This window comes from Rhinopithecus roxellana, chromosome 2 (genome assembly GCF_007565055.1).
Source record: "Rhinopithecus roxellana isolate Shanxi Qingling chromosome 2, ASM756505v1, whole genome shotgun sequence".
Classification (NCBI taxonomy): Eukaryota; Metazoa; Chordata; class Mammalia; order Primates; family Cercopithecidae; genus Rhinopithecus; species Rhinopithecus roxellana.
Genome location: NC_044550.1, coordinates 27,005,347 through 27,020,191, shown reverse-complemented (window position 1 = coordinate 27,020,191; position 14,845 = coordinate 27,005,347). Strand labels below are relative to the sequence as shown.

The window sequence follows — 14,845 nt, the reverse complement described above, 5'->3', positions numbered from 1 at the left end:
CAAATTCCCCTGACTAGATTGTCATTTTGACTTCAAAAGGTTACTTGGGACTCTATCAAGTTATGAGCTGTAAAATGCTACTACCTATAGGGCAATGCTCCAGGAGCAGAATGAGGACTAAACAGTAGAAATATATGTGTAACAGATTTGCAAACTACAATAATGCTGTATGAATCTAACACTTTACTAGGGGAAACCAAGTAGTATCTCTAATATAAGATTAGTGTCAGAGATGGTTAACTGTAACATTTTCCCACCAATATTCCTAGCAAACTTCAGCCCTGCCCTGGCAAGGTGTTCCCTATTTTGGATGTTGAGGACCACAGGCATGTGGGGGGTTTTGTCTGTTTTAATTAAATTCATTCTCAGATCAATACCATGGTTTCCTGCTATAACACACTCAGTTTACATAAAGCCCAAATATGACACTGAAACACTATTTTTTCTTCTTTTTTTTTTCTCCATTATTTTTCCCTTTCTTCTCCCCATCTTGTCCTTATCCCCTGCTTCTAACTTACTTCCCCTTACAGTTTCTCTGACTCTCACTTTATCTCCATTAAGATACATTCTCACAAATGTCTACAAAGTATTTTCAAAACAGGAGAAAATAAAGTCAGTGATCAGCATGAACGTTCCTTAAAACAGTTTTATTCTTGGCCTTTATCCATACATTTCACCATTTTTCCCTCCTTTTGAATAGACAGGCAAACCTGTTTGACTAGTTTTCCCCTAAGAGCTGCTCCCCAGATTGGCTTGGTGAGAACAACTCAATAGGGACAGCAGCACAAATGCAAAATCTATGTAAAACACAAGGGTCTTCTTCGTGAAAAGAACCCAGAGGAAGGGCCTACTGCGGAGCACTAACGGCCTAGTCTTAGAACAGCTCTCTCAAAGCAGGAAGACACCACCACTGAATCACTCATTCCGTTGCTAGTAACAATAATTTTTTAAATTAAAATTTAATTCTTGCTGTTGATGCCTCTGAATAATGGATATTATGAGAATGAGGTAGAATCAGATTAAGACTTAAGTGTAGAAATTTAACAAATTCCAACAGATGAGACTATATTCAAGATGTGTTATAGAAGTGTGTCCAAGTTTGTTGTTGTTGTTGTGTGTGTGTGTGTCTGCTTAATTAAGCCCACTAAAAAATTTGAATTTGCAAAACAGGTATTAATAATCAAAATAGGATTTTTTCTATGGTAAATTGTATGTTGATATTGCTTTAAATAGCAAAGTCCCTGGGTATATTTAATATATAATGTGCTTTAATGTCACTATCCACAATTTTTTTCTGTAAACTATTTCTAACAAACAGAAAAATATAAAGATTAACATAATAAACATCTGTATGCCTATCACTTAATATTTATGAAGTGTTAAATGTTTGCCCTATTTTCTTAAATTCTATAAATATGACTCAATTTATAAAAGTTGAATTTATATACAGCTTACAGGAACCTATTAGAGAACATACAGCATGTTTGCACACTTGATTCTACTTTGTAAATGCATGTGCACATTATTTAAACTTAATGTTTCACTTGGAAGAAAATTAGCCCCATAGATTTTACTTATTAAAGCAAGTTATAGCTAATATAATAACTAAAAAGTCATGATTTGGTGTCTTGAAGTATTTTGAATATTAAATTTCTTCAAAACAATTAAAAAGCACAAAATGATTTCACAAATTTTGTTATATAATATTCCCAAATCAAGCAAATATTTAATATAAATGTCTTTAATGAACTGGACTCCTTGTAGATGCATTTCTGTTATTTATATCAAGCCAATGGAAATAGATTATACCTTCAAAATAAAATTAATACAGTGATTACTCCAAATTAACAATTCAGATACATAGTACAATGCTACAAGCAAACTATTTCTGAAATGTTCGTACTATACATCTTTCCATCTAATCTAAATATTTTAATATTTACACGAATGTCCATCCAGAGAATACGAACTACACTGTCCTAGATACCCTGCCATTCATAAACCAAAGGTACCATTTTTATTTTGGCTATGCACTCTTAAATGCTTACCTAAGTGTGGCATTCTGTATAAGTCAATTTCAATTTGGCATCTGTTATCTCTGTAAGGGAGTGCTGAGCATGACAATATACAGTCTAAAACTGCGTTGGTGAATATAGAACATGGAACTAGAAGAAATCCTAAACTGAAAATCACCTGCTCAGATTACTATGCTTTACAAATAACAGGACCATAAATCATGAAGGACTAAGCACAGTGGGGGAAAAAATAAAAGCACCAAAACGCAACTGTAAAATAGAGAGGTGCTGATAACAAAGAGTGTGGCTAGCGATTTTCAGGTAAAGAATATGATCAAATATTAAAACTACAGATAACAAATTCATTTCATCTTAAAAATATGGAACATCTAATTTTGTTTTGTTCAACAAATATGTATTGAGACAACAATTATTTATAATATGCCTTATAACCTATTAGTAAACAGTATGTTCAATTATTGATTCCCACACCAGTGCAAAGATGTAAACATTTTCTCAAATTATGCACTAATTACAGAGTAAAAAAATTATATACATATTAAAATAGAAATCTAATTTAAAATGTTTATCTCTAATATAAAGCATCACTTCATTCAAACAGAAAATCCTAGGAAAAAAGTAGGTATATTTAAATATTACCATAGTAATCTAAATTTGAAAAAAAAAAAAAAAAAGCAAACAAACCTCTACAAATCAGTCCTTCCCCTATCACACAGGCTAATAATTATTTTTCACATGTTGATTTTTAAGACCTATGAGGTATAGAAGTTTCTTAGGAATCATCAAATATTACATTACATTTTGTTAAATTTTGAAATCATCTGTATTGTTTTCTGAGTTTGTTTTCAGCTACTACTAAAATGAATAATCAATGTCCTTATAGATTACCTAAGGAACTAGAACACAATTAAAATACTAAGAGTACTTTAAACAGGACATTAGAAACCTGTAGGTTTAATTACCGGGTGCTTTATAAACACAATGTATATGCCACCAGACCCTCCAGACTGGTGGAAGCATGGATTGTCCTGAGAAACCCAACATCTCTGCAATGTTCTTCAGGCAATTTCCACTCTCTCTTCAAGGACTTTGTTCAGTTGACTCCATCTGCTCCCTTCAAAATTTTCAATGGCTGCTATTCTACTGGCTTCTAACCCAAAAAGTTAAAAGTATGATCAAGTTTTCATCTTAAGCATATATTTTAAATCACTCTCCGTGAATTCTGAGAGCAAGTACTTGTGAAAGCAAAAATGACTAGGACCTTCTAAACACAAATTCAAGTCCTGGTTTCCATAAAACAGTTAGCATTTGTTAAACACAAACCAGTAACCTCCCAGGCATTGTGCTTGACAGCTTTTATCTCATCTGATCCTCGCAGTAGCCCTATAATGTAGGTGCTTCTCACCCCATTTGGAAAGTGAGGAAATGAAACTAAATTGTGAGCTCAAGGTCACAGAGCTATTCGGGGCTTGGGACGGGGCGGGAACCGAGACTGTCTAATACCCCTCATTTCAGTACCTGACCTTCTCACTTTCTGAAATGTTCTCATTTTTCAGCTGCTTTTAAAAGTTACACCCCCCTAATTCTCCTCTTGCCTCTCCTGTTCTGTACCTTCTCATTTTTCTTTATTGCTCCCTATTTCTCTACCCAACTATTAAATTTTAGGATCTCCCCAGGCCTCTGCTTCCCTATTAACTTTTGGTACTTGCCCTGGAAAACCTATCAACTTTCATGGTTTATACTTACCTATACACTGAAAAATCCTAAATGTTTCTGTGTGTCTATCCTTTTATCTACCCACCATTTATCTACCTGCCTATTTAGCCCAGGACCTCGCTGCTCAGAACTCACATGCAATGATTCATTGGACACACATCTCCAGTTCGATTTTCTATAAGCACTTCATGTTCTACATGTCTAAAACTGAACTTTATCACTCTTGCTCTCAAATCTGGATCTCCTTTTAAGTTCCTATCCCATCCTCCTATACCACCCACTCCCAATCCTCCACCGAATCAGTCACCTAATCTTAGAGGTTCTACCACCTGAATATCATTGTAACCAAACCCTTTTCTTCATCCCATTGCAAACACTTTGGTACAAGGACCTCAAACTCTCTTACCAAGGCCACCGCAATACCTTCTAAACTACCATTCAAATCTCACGTTCCTCAGATCCCTCCTTCTAGATTGCAGTAAGAGCTGTTTTCTCATCACATCACTCCTTAGTTTAAAACAACCTTGAACTGAAAATAGTTCATACTCCTGAGGATGGCAAACAGCTCTCCACGATCCTGCTCCTGCCTCCAGTGATTCATTTTTTACGTTACCCTCTAAGAAACCCTCGAATCTCCCGTTCCCACACAGAATTCACCACTTCCAACTTTCTGCTCAGGGTATTGTGTGTATATCTCTATCACGGCACTTACAGAACAGCCAGCACTATACCGTAGATATTGAAAATAGCTTGTTTCCTTCTTATCTCCCCCTTTTACGCCTAGAGCCCTCCCAGGGCCTTAACTGTATGCACATCCCCAGAGCACAGTGCTTGGCACATAGTATGCTTTTAACAAATATTTGTTGAATAAAAGAATGAATGTTTGTGAAATGCTTCAGTTTAAGGAGATATGATTACCGCTGTTTTCAAGACCAAATTAAACCATTTTAATCATATTTATTTTATTATGTACCTCCTCCATAAGTAAATTTGCAAAATAATATTTAAATAATTCACATAGCCTCAAGTAGCAGGGTTCTCAATACTTCTTATTCTGGACCTCCAGGGTAGAAAAATATTAACTACACTACATTATGGTTAGTAAGTTTCAATGGCAGAAAGTAATATGTAAAATATCCTAGTATACATATTCCTAAACAAAGACAATCTGGGCCTATCATAAAAAAAGTAAACTTCTTTTAAGGGCTGCTTCAGTTTCTCAGTTTTTCCAGAAGACTTAACTGTCTGAAATTAAGACACCCTCCTAAAGATCTCATACACAAATTTTTCTATAAAAAATACATTAAAACCTTTTATATAGAGGCCACCCTTCTGGAAACCTAAACATTTCAGTTCTCAGTCCAAACCACAAATAAAGCACGTGAACAGAAAGTATCTGTCACAAAGTCTACAGGATTTATACTCAGGCAATAGCCCACATCATTTAATGGAAAACAAAAGACAACAGATAATATAGCAGCAGGGCCCGCTCACGGTCTGACAGCAGCAGAAAGTGATAGCCGATAACAGAAAGAGGACCCAGAAAAAAAAACATAAAAAGAAGAATGGTATTTCTGTCCCCATTCTAGTATTTCAACCCAGTAGGCTGAGACCATTTACTATAAACAAAAACAGCTCTATACACCTCAGCGAATAGCACTATTCAATTCTTTATGAATTCATAAAGACAACCCAAAAAGAAAGAATAACTTACATCCAATATTCTCCAAGGGAACAAGGAAGACAGTAAGATTTAGAAATTGCTTGTGGGTTACAATGGCTCATTTTTTTTTTTTAAGTTTCAGTAATTAATGGTGTGAAGAGTCAGCTACCTAGAAAATGTGCTTATGTAAATAAGTACCATTGCAGATGATGTCAAATAAATGGGATACCTTGCATAAATAATCAAAAGTTCTCACTCTCCAAGTGTATCTTAGAAATTCCCAGGTGTATGTTGGAAAATCCTAGCATGAATTAAAAAGCAACAAATTGATATTATTTGATAAACAGGAGCATGATTTTAAAAAGGATTTGAGGATTGAAGGTGGGATTTTCAGCAATGTTTAAACGGTAATGAAACTGACAGTTGTTCATAAAGTGCAATAAAATGTTTTAATTTAAATTATTGGGAAATGTAAACTGTCAACATCTTTAAACAAAAAGTAGTTTTTATTAAAAAAATTGTGATAAGCATCTTTATTTACTACATTGGTTTATTTATTCTAAGATGCGTACCAAGCTTAAATACAACAGGCACAGTCCTCTGGAAATCTTAGATTTAAAGAGTTTGAATCTGTATAGTAGTATTACCTGGAAAAAGTCAGAAGTATAGTTTCGGCTCAGTTATGCCCAACCTCCTAATAGAGAATCAAGCTTTTACTAAATATCGGGGCACTATGATTTACTGTAGTTTATAAAGACTCGTATAATACTAAGCCACACAACACTAGATGTCAACTTAACCTTGTAGGTGGCAGGCAAATCATACAGTACTAGAGTGTTTTTATCTGGCATTATCTAGAATAGTTGCTGAACACAGACACATTCCTAAAGCAAAACCTCAAAACACCAAAAGATAGTTTCTGTAGGAGCAAACTAAGCTGGCTAAGATTTAATTCAATTAACACAAACTTCTGGTCTCCTTTACTATATAATATTGAGATGCATGACTCTTTAATTTTAAAATCTCCTGGGGACAAAGTTTGGTTACTCTTAACACTATTAAAATATTGGTTAAAGATAACTATTGGGTACTGGGCTTAATAACTGAGTGATGAAATAATATGTACAACAAACCCCCGTGACATGTGTTTACCTATGTAACAACCCTTCACATGTACCCCAAAACCTAAAATAAAAGTTTTTTAAAAATAACAGAAAAAAAGACACTGTCTATCCTTCCTCCAAATTTTTTTCTGGGGATATGTCAGAAGCACGCCAATTTTGAATGAATATAGACGTTTTTGAACATGAAATTATCAGAAATTATAACAACAATTTGGCATTTAGCCAAACTGCTAACATTCACGATACTGATCCTGAAAAACTGGTAGTACAAGGTGACAGCCTGAGGGGACTGAAGATTTTTGGAGTATTTGGAGTAGTGTGGGTTTTTTTTCTAACTTTTACCAATAGGACCCACCAGAAATAAAAGACTCTATCGTCACTGTTAACACTGGCTCATAATAAAGGTGATTCTCCAGAGCGCGCCTGGTTTGGTACAGCCCCCCACTCCTTCCCTTGGCGACATTCTCCGCTAAGAACGCCTAGTTAGCGCAATCCAGCCATTCACATTAGTTCTCAGGACGCTCTCAGAAGTTCTCTACCTTCTCTCCTCTCCCCGCCTAGATGCTGAAAGGTGATGGGAACTCGCGGTACAGGTACAGAGGCTATTCCTTTCCTAAGGAAGTGCTGCACAATGGCACGTTTACCGTACTCAATTTTATAAACCCTCAATTAAACCAACGAGTTTGCATACAGAGAGTGGGTACCCCGCCCGCCTCCTCGGATTGTCCTTTCGCCCCGACGCACTGCATCTACTTGCACTCTCCGATGCGGTTTGCCTCCTTCAAATCCAAAACACACATCCCAAGCTCCCTCGCCGCTCCTCCAGTCCGTGGAAGGCGCCCTTCTTTTTGCCAGCAGCGCGTCCTTCTCTCCCCGCCCGCAGGCGCTCACCTCTTCTCTAATCCCGGGGGCCCACACAGGCTTCTCTAATACAAGGGCACCCCGTACCATTCCCAGATAGGCGCGGGGACCCGTGAAACCCTGCCACCACTGTACACTGTCCATTGTCGAGGGTCGCGAGGGCACGCGGAAACGGCGGGCCCCGAAAGGTCTCAGCGAGCTTGTACAGCCCTGAGCTGTACAACACATCCCGCTCTTGTTCCTCCTTAGGGGGACGAATAAGGGGGAGTTGAAGAGGTCCAGAAGCTCCTCCTGGTCCCCCATCTCTATCCCTGCCGTGGCAGCTGGCTCCGGCCTCTGGGCGCCGTGGTGCCCATCCCTTCAGGGGTCAAGTACAAGGCCCTCGGCCGAATCGCCTCCCTGTTATACCCTCCCTCTGCCTTGAGCGCACATACGCGAGAGAACCCTCAAACGGATGCCATATGGAAGAAACAGGATTGCTGGCGCTATCAGGCGCCAGCTTAAAAAGATCTCCTTCACATCCCCTCAACCCCTAGCTTTTCTCCCTACCCCGCCAGCCCCCACTATCCACTCCTAACTTCCTCAGCCCAACCCCATCTGTGCTTTCTAATTCCTAACCCCCCGCCCCTGGATAGCAGCCATTCGCCCGGCATTCACCTCAGGGAGCAAACAACGCCCTTCTCCTCCACCCAGCCCGCCCCTCTTCCGCCCGCTGGAACGGCGTGTTCCCTCCGCTCACCTCGTCTCTTGGCTGCCCCGCGCGAGTTTGAGTGTGTCTCTGCCGCGTAATTGTATCCGGGACAGAAGGGACCCGTGTTTGTGCGCTGAATCAGGTGTCGCCGCCTTCGGTGGTTCGGGGGCGTAAGGGAGGCTGCTTCAGAGTTAGCGTGTTCACTAAGGAGGGCTCTCTGGGTTCACAGTTGATAGCAATGCTTTAACCGTGTCCTCCCTCGGGTCCGCAGCGCGCCTGCTCCTCCACAGCTCCCCGCGGGCGGCCAGGCCCCCCGCCCCCCAGCCGTGCCCCGCCCTACGCGCGGCGAGCAGAGCTGAAGCGCGCCGCTGTCCTTCCGCACTTGGCTCAGCGGGGCACGACACGGGCCGCCACGCGCTCAGCCTAGCATCACTCGCCTCGGACTGCGAGCGCCTCCAGCTCCCCCGGCTGGGGCATGGATGCAGACGCGCCTTCCTACCACGCGCTCGCAGGCTGGGCGAGGGGCAGAGCGCTGGGATCCGGCCAGTCGCCCGCTGAGCGCGGTTGGCTTGCAGGCTGGGACTTTTAGCTACCCACTGGGCGCTCGAGTTGCGGACTCTGATATCCGCACGTGGCCCCGCCCGCTGTTCTCTCTCTGCGAGGCGTGTCCCCGCGCCCTTTCTGCCACCACCCACGTAGTCCCTGTGCCCGCCTTTTATCATCAAGGCAGTTCAGTGAGCTCTGCTAGTTGATATCGCGCGTTTTCTCACCTTCCTACCTTTCCTGCCTCACTCCTGCTGAATCTATTCAAAAGTTATACTTGGGCAAGTGGATGGAGGAGTGTGGAAAATTAAGAGGGTGATGCTTAGGTGACCAGGTACCTGCACTGCCGCCTACCCAGGCTTCAATTCTGGCTCTCTTGAAGCGGAAAGCCTTAAAAAACGGGAGTTTGGGGATACCGAAAAAAAGTAAATAGGGTTGCTGGACTGAATAACATCCCTCCTCTCAGGCTCCTGCTGAAAGGGCCATTCATGGTTTGCCTGGTTGAGCCTGTGGCGACTTTATTCTGACGAATCTGCCTTTGCCAGAGGCATAACCTTGCCAAGTTGGCGTCTTGTCCAGCAAGCAACTGTGCCCAAGGCTTGCTGGAGCAGCCTCTTTGTGGCGCCTCAGACCTTTGAGCGCCTTTGAGCGCCTGAGGTAGATTGTGAGTTTCATGAAAACCGAGAGTGTGCGTGTGTGAGATATTATATATAATATTTTATATTATATATAACGTTATATATAACGTGAACTGAATTGTTTATTGTTTATGTTTCATGTCGAGCATAAATTCCAGAAGCTAAAATGCTGTCACAGCACACAAACGTTATGTGTTTAAACGTTGGAAATCAAAAATGCCATGTCAGGTCGTTCTTTCCTTGTTCAAAAGTGAGATTCAGAAATAGATTGGAATTTTCTGTCCTTAGATAAGAAAACGGAAATTATATTTTACCGTATATGTTATCAGTTAGTGATAAATAAAAAAACTAATATACACTGCTGTTATTATAAAATCCATATGCTCAAGAATGTTCACTGATGGAGAGATCTTCAAATGCCATTTCAAAAAAGATAATGCACTTTTCTTCTTTGCAGATTAGAAATTTGAACATATTCCCTGTGCAAAATGCAGGGAATATTTTCACAGCCTTTGTACCTGATCTAAGGAGATTACCATATTCTCTATTTATTTCTTATTTAAATTGCACTAGAAAACCTAAAGTAAATGAAATGTAACATAATAAAGAAAAGAGAATTTAGACATTTACTTTAAAAGCTTTATTTCTCAAGGGTCAAGCTTCAGTTTCAAGCTACTGTTTTGATAATACATATGTAAATTCTTGGTTAAAACTTGATCATTAGCAATTAAAACAACTTTTTTCTTTTATTTTACAAAAATCTTTAAAATTGTTTTGCCACATCCTTGTCCTTAAAATGGTGTTAACTGATCATTGTGTAAGGTTTTTGTCAGATTTTTGGATAGAAAAGGAGTATATATTATGTGTAGATATGTCCATGTTTATTGTTTCTCTGATCTATCTGTTGTTGTCCACATTAAATAATGATTATTGAATTTCTCACAGCTCTACACAGTAAGGGTGTTCCATAAGGTAAAACAAGTTTAGTCAATCATCGTATGAATAGTTGAAATACACTTTTGGATTTGAAATGATAAAAGCAAGAAATCAGTGAGGTTCACTTCACCGCCCCACCCCACTTTTCCTTTTTTTAATACTCCCACCTTTAATTGTTAACATTATTGATTAAGTGGTTGAATAAATGAATAATGGAAACATTTACTACTTCTCTTTAAGGAAGGCTGCATATTTTTCGTATTTAATGCATCCTTCAAGTTCCCATACAGATTAAACAAGATTCTCCCTGTCATCTTTAGTTTATAGAATGTTGAATGGGACAGCATAGGCTGTAGTGAGAAAGTTTCAGCCAATGTGGAGTATGCTATTAAAATTCTCTCATTATTTATATGGACCCTATATATCAGTATTCTCAATTGTTTTTTTTTTTTTCCAGAAATACTTGTTGTAATTATTCACCGCATATAACTTTATTGGAAAATATAAACAACCATATGCGAGATATTATATAAGCTTTGTAATCATTCACCATTAACTCTGGGTCAGATTCCCTAGAATTTGAAGAAGGAATTAATAAAATCAACTGTAACCTAATAGTAGTAGTAATAGAAATTTTAAAATCCTCTTAAAGTTGCTGCAAAGTGTGACCACCCCCTCTTACACTCAAGTTAAAGGAGAATATTAACAGCCTGTCTTGTCTCTGTGGACAGTGGACCTAAACTATACTCCCCAACTCCAAATTCCTCAAGTTTATTATAGGCCAGCGAGCTCCTGCACAGCTGCAGAGTCATAAGACCGAGAAATTTAGGTTGCAAGATATGTTTTTCTCAAGATGTAAGAAAAGTTGTAATGCTTGATTAACTGCCTTTGTTTCTCGCTTTTGTAACTTGCTTCCTGCCTCACGTAGTTCCCGCCTTAAGATGTTTAAAAGTAAGAAAAACCCTTTGCTCGGGGCTCAGACTTTCTGGACATATGTCCAGCTGGGCCAGTGATCACCTTAACAGACTCTCCTGAACCTTTTTCAGTCTCTCCAGTCTTTGATTGTCTGTAACATTTCTGGGAGCTCGTCTGGGATTGGAGATGGCAGATTTTCTCTCCTTTGCCTGTGGACTAGAGCCCCAGGACACAGGAAATCTGGGGTCCTTCGTGCCGCCACGAGAGTTTCAGCCCAGAAAGAGAACTGCCCTCCCACATTCTGGGGCCTTCCTCCGACAGCACAAATGGAACCAGTGGAAAGGGTTGCAGGACGGTCACAGGAGCAGTGCGCAGACATATGAACCACGGGTCCTAATTCAAGACCTGTCCCATAAGGACAGAAGGGGAGCTTGATCACCTCCCAGGGCATGATGACTAGTCTGACCCAAGGGGATTGGGACAATGGGAGAGTCCCATTGATTCAGACGAAACTCATACCCTAACCGACATCAGATGAGGGTGGGGCTCGCAAGTTGGTCAGAAAGGAAAACCATTCCAGGGACAGGGGAGGTGTGTGAAAGTGTGTGAAAGAGACACTCGGGAAAGACCAACGCAGGGCATGACGTGGGGAGGCACAGATCTCCTAGAGTGGACTGTGTGCTCTGAGACAAGGGTGGAAAAACCAGACCTAGAACACTGCATACAGCCCATAAAACCAGCTCTGGCTGCAGCTAGCTGTAACAGGAATTAAGGCACTCTCCTGGCTAAGCAGTGTCCGCCATGGCTGCAGTTAGCTGTAACAGGAATTAAGGCACTTTCCTGGCTAAGCAGCATCCGAACCTCCCGTAATAGGACCCAGTCTGGTGGATCCAAGAGTGAAAGTGAGAGTGAAGGCGTGCCATGAGGGAGGAAATTGGAGGAAAAGCATCAAAGCCTACTCCACTGGAGTGCATGCTGAAAAACTTTTAAAAAGGTTTTAATGGTGATTACAGGATTAAGCTAATGCCACAGAAACCAAGAACGCTTTGTGAGATAAACCAGCTGTCTTTTAATGTAGGGTGGCCAGCGGAGGGGACAATAGACAAGGAGATGATTGGCCGAGTGTTTCAGGTGGTCACCGGGCTTGGAGAACAGCTCAGGCGCCCAGATCAGTTCCTGTATATAGACTCCTGGCTAAATGTAATTCAGACCCACCCTCAGTGGCTACAGACCTGCTTTGAGGCCTACTGTAAGACTCTAGTGGCCTGGACAAAACCAGGAACCACAGAACAAGACTGCAAGGCATCAGAAAAAGAAAAGGAGTCACAGGAAAAGCAGAAAAAACCTGTCCTACAGGCCCCACCTGAAGAGTTAGAAAGTCCACCCCCCTATGCACCAATTTATCCATCCCTGGCAAGGCTAAGACAGGAGGCTGCCCCAGCTGCCTCCAGAGGCTCAGACTCAGAAGAAAGCATCCCTCAGGCAACACCACACAGAGAGAAGTCAGAGCCATTGCCTGAAAAGCCAAAGGAGGAATTCCAGGGGGATGAGGTTGGCCGCCTTAGGTCGGGTCGTGCCCGAGCAATGCAGATGCCTCTCTGAGAAACATGGGGACGCATTTATTTGAATGCACAGAATAAAGTCTAAGGGGGAGAATGGCTCTTCGTTTATCAGCCCTTCTCTACTACTGATCTCTGAAATTGGAGACAACATACTCCCTCCTATACAGAAAAGCCTCAGGCTCTTATAGATCTAATGCAGCCCATTTTCCTAACTCACAATCCTACCTGGGCTGATTGCAAACAACTCTGTCATTATTTAATACGGTAGAGCACCGAAGAGTTATACAAGCTGCTTTCCAGAGGCTAGAGAACAATGCGCCTGCAGGCACAGGAGATATCAAGCAGTATGCCCAACGAGTACTCCTGATAGAGGCTGACCCAGGCTGAGACCCTAACCAGGCTCAAGGGCTACAAAGTTTGCAGCGGTATTGAGAAGCACTCCTAAATGGAATAAAGGCTGGAGGGAAAAAGGCCACCAATATCAGAAAGGTCTGAGGTCAGCCAGAGACCAGATGAAAGTCCCAGTGAATTTTACAAGAAACTCTGCGAGGCTTACCGGCTTTATTTGCCATTTGACCCTGAGGCTGCTGAAAAAGAGTACATGGTAAATATGGCATTTGTAGGGCAGGCCCAGGGAAATACTAGGCATAAATTGCAGAAATTAGAAGCTCCACAGGCGTGAGTGCTACTCACTTATTAAACTGGCTACGAAGGTGTACATTAACCAAGATCAGGAGGCAAAGAGATCAGGAGGCAAAGAGATCAGGAGGCAAAGAAGGAAGCTAATTGGAAGCTTAAGGAAAGGCAGATTTGCTAGCAGCAGCCCGCACAGGAAGGGATACTTACTTTGCAAGGAGGTGTGGGTGCATTCATGATAAAGGCCAGTCTGGACAGGGATATAAGAGCTGGCCGAGGCTAGAAAAAGATTAATGTGCATGGTGCAAAAGGAAAGGACTCTGAAAGGATGAATGTAAGGAGAATAAGGAAAATGGTCAGGACCATAGTATAAGAAAGCCACCAGCCAAGAGCAATTGCACCTGGGAAAAACCCAAAACCTTCTGGGCCTGCTGTGGACGGCAGGATATAAAGTGTCAGGAAAAAAGGCTCAAATCTGCTTTAAAAGTGTCCAGTATTTAGGCTTCTGTATAAGCCAAAGGAAAAGATGGCTCGGTGGTGAATGAAAGCAGGCTGTTTGTGCGCTTCCTACTCCAACTGCCCTGTGCCAGATAAGAAAGTTCCTAGGGGCAGCAGGGTTCTTCTGCATTTGGACCCTAAATTTCTTGCTCATGGCTAAGCCATTATATGAAGCCACAAAGAAGGGCAAAAGGAACCTCTCCTATGGGGAAAAGAGCAGGACATGGCCTTCAAAGAAATCAAGAAGACTTTGATCCAGGCCCCGGCATTAGGATTGCCAGACATGACAAAGCCTTTTTACCTGTATGTTCATGAAAGTAAAGGAATCTTGGTACAAATGCTAGGGTCATGGTATTGGCACATGGCTTATTAGTCCAATTAACTAGACTTGGAGGCTATGAGATGGCCACCCTCTTTCAAGGCATTGGCAGCCACTGCCCTGTTAGCAGAAGGTGCAAACAAGCTCAAATTAGGACAAAGGTTGATAATTCGGGTGCCCCACACGGTCGTCACCCTGATGGAGCAGAGGGGACATTGCTGGTTTTTCTAATCCTAGGATGTTAAGATATCAAGGGCTTTTGTGTGAAAGCCCGTGCATAACCTTGGATATTGTGAATACTCTAAATCCAGCCACACTGCTGCCAATAGAATGGGTAGAGCATGGAAAGTCCCCGTTGTTTGGCTCAGGGTATGACAGTTGTGTGGAAATAGTGGATGAGGTTTTCTCAAGCTGAAAAGACTTAAACGACCAGCCCTTAAAAGAACAGAAAACCAAACACCGCATGTTCTCACTCATAGGTGGGAACTGAACAATGAGATCACTTGGACTCCGGAAGGGGAACATCACACACCGGGGCCTATCATGGGGGGGTAGGGGGGAGGGATTGCATTGGGAGTTATACCTGATGTAAATGATGAGTTGATGGGTGCTGACGAGTTGATGGGTGCAGCACACCAACATGGCACAAGTATACATATGTAACAAACCTGCATGTTATGCACATGTACCCTAGAACTTAAAGTATA

At 41.5% G+C, this 14,845-nt stretch overlaps 1 protein-coding gene across 3 annotated transcripts in view; it reads right to left on the bottom strand.

Annotated features, from left to right (window-relative positions):
• UGT8 (UDP glycosyltransferase 8) overlaps nucleotides 1–8,713 on the bottom strand; it is an 86,202-nt gene extending 77,489 nt beyond the window's left edge. Inside the window, exon 1 of one of the 3 annotated variants that reach the window (XM_030926221.1) lies at nucleotides 8,058–8,713. The gene's annotated coding sequence lies outside the window, so the exon portion shown is untranslated. The remainder of the gene's footprint in view (nucleotides 1–8,057) is intronic. The other 2 variants (XM_030926220.1, XM_010380631.2) reach the window with 2 other exon arrangements.
• Between the last annotated feature and the right edge of the window lie 6,132 nt (nucleotides 8,714–14,845).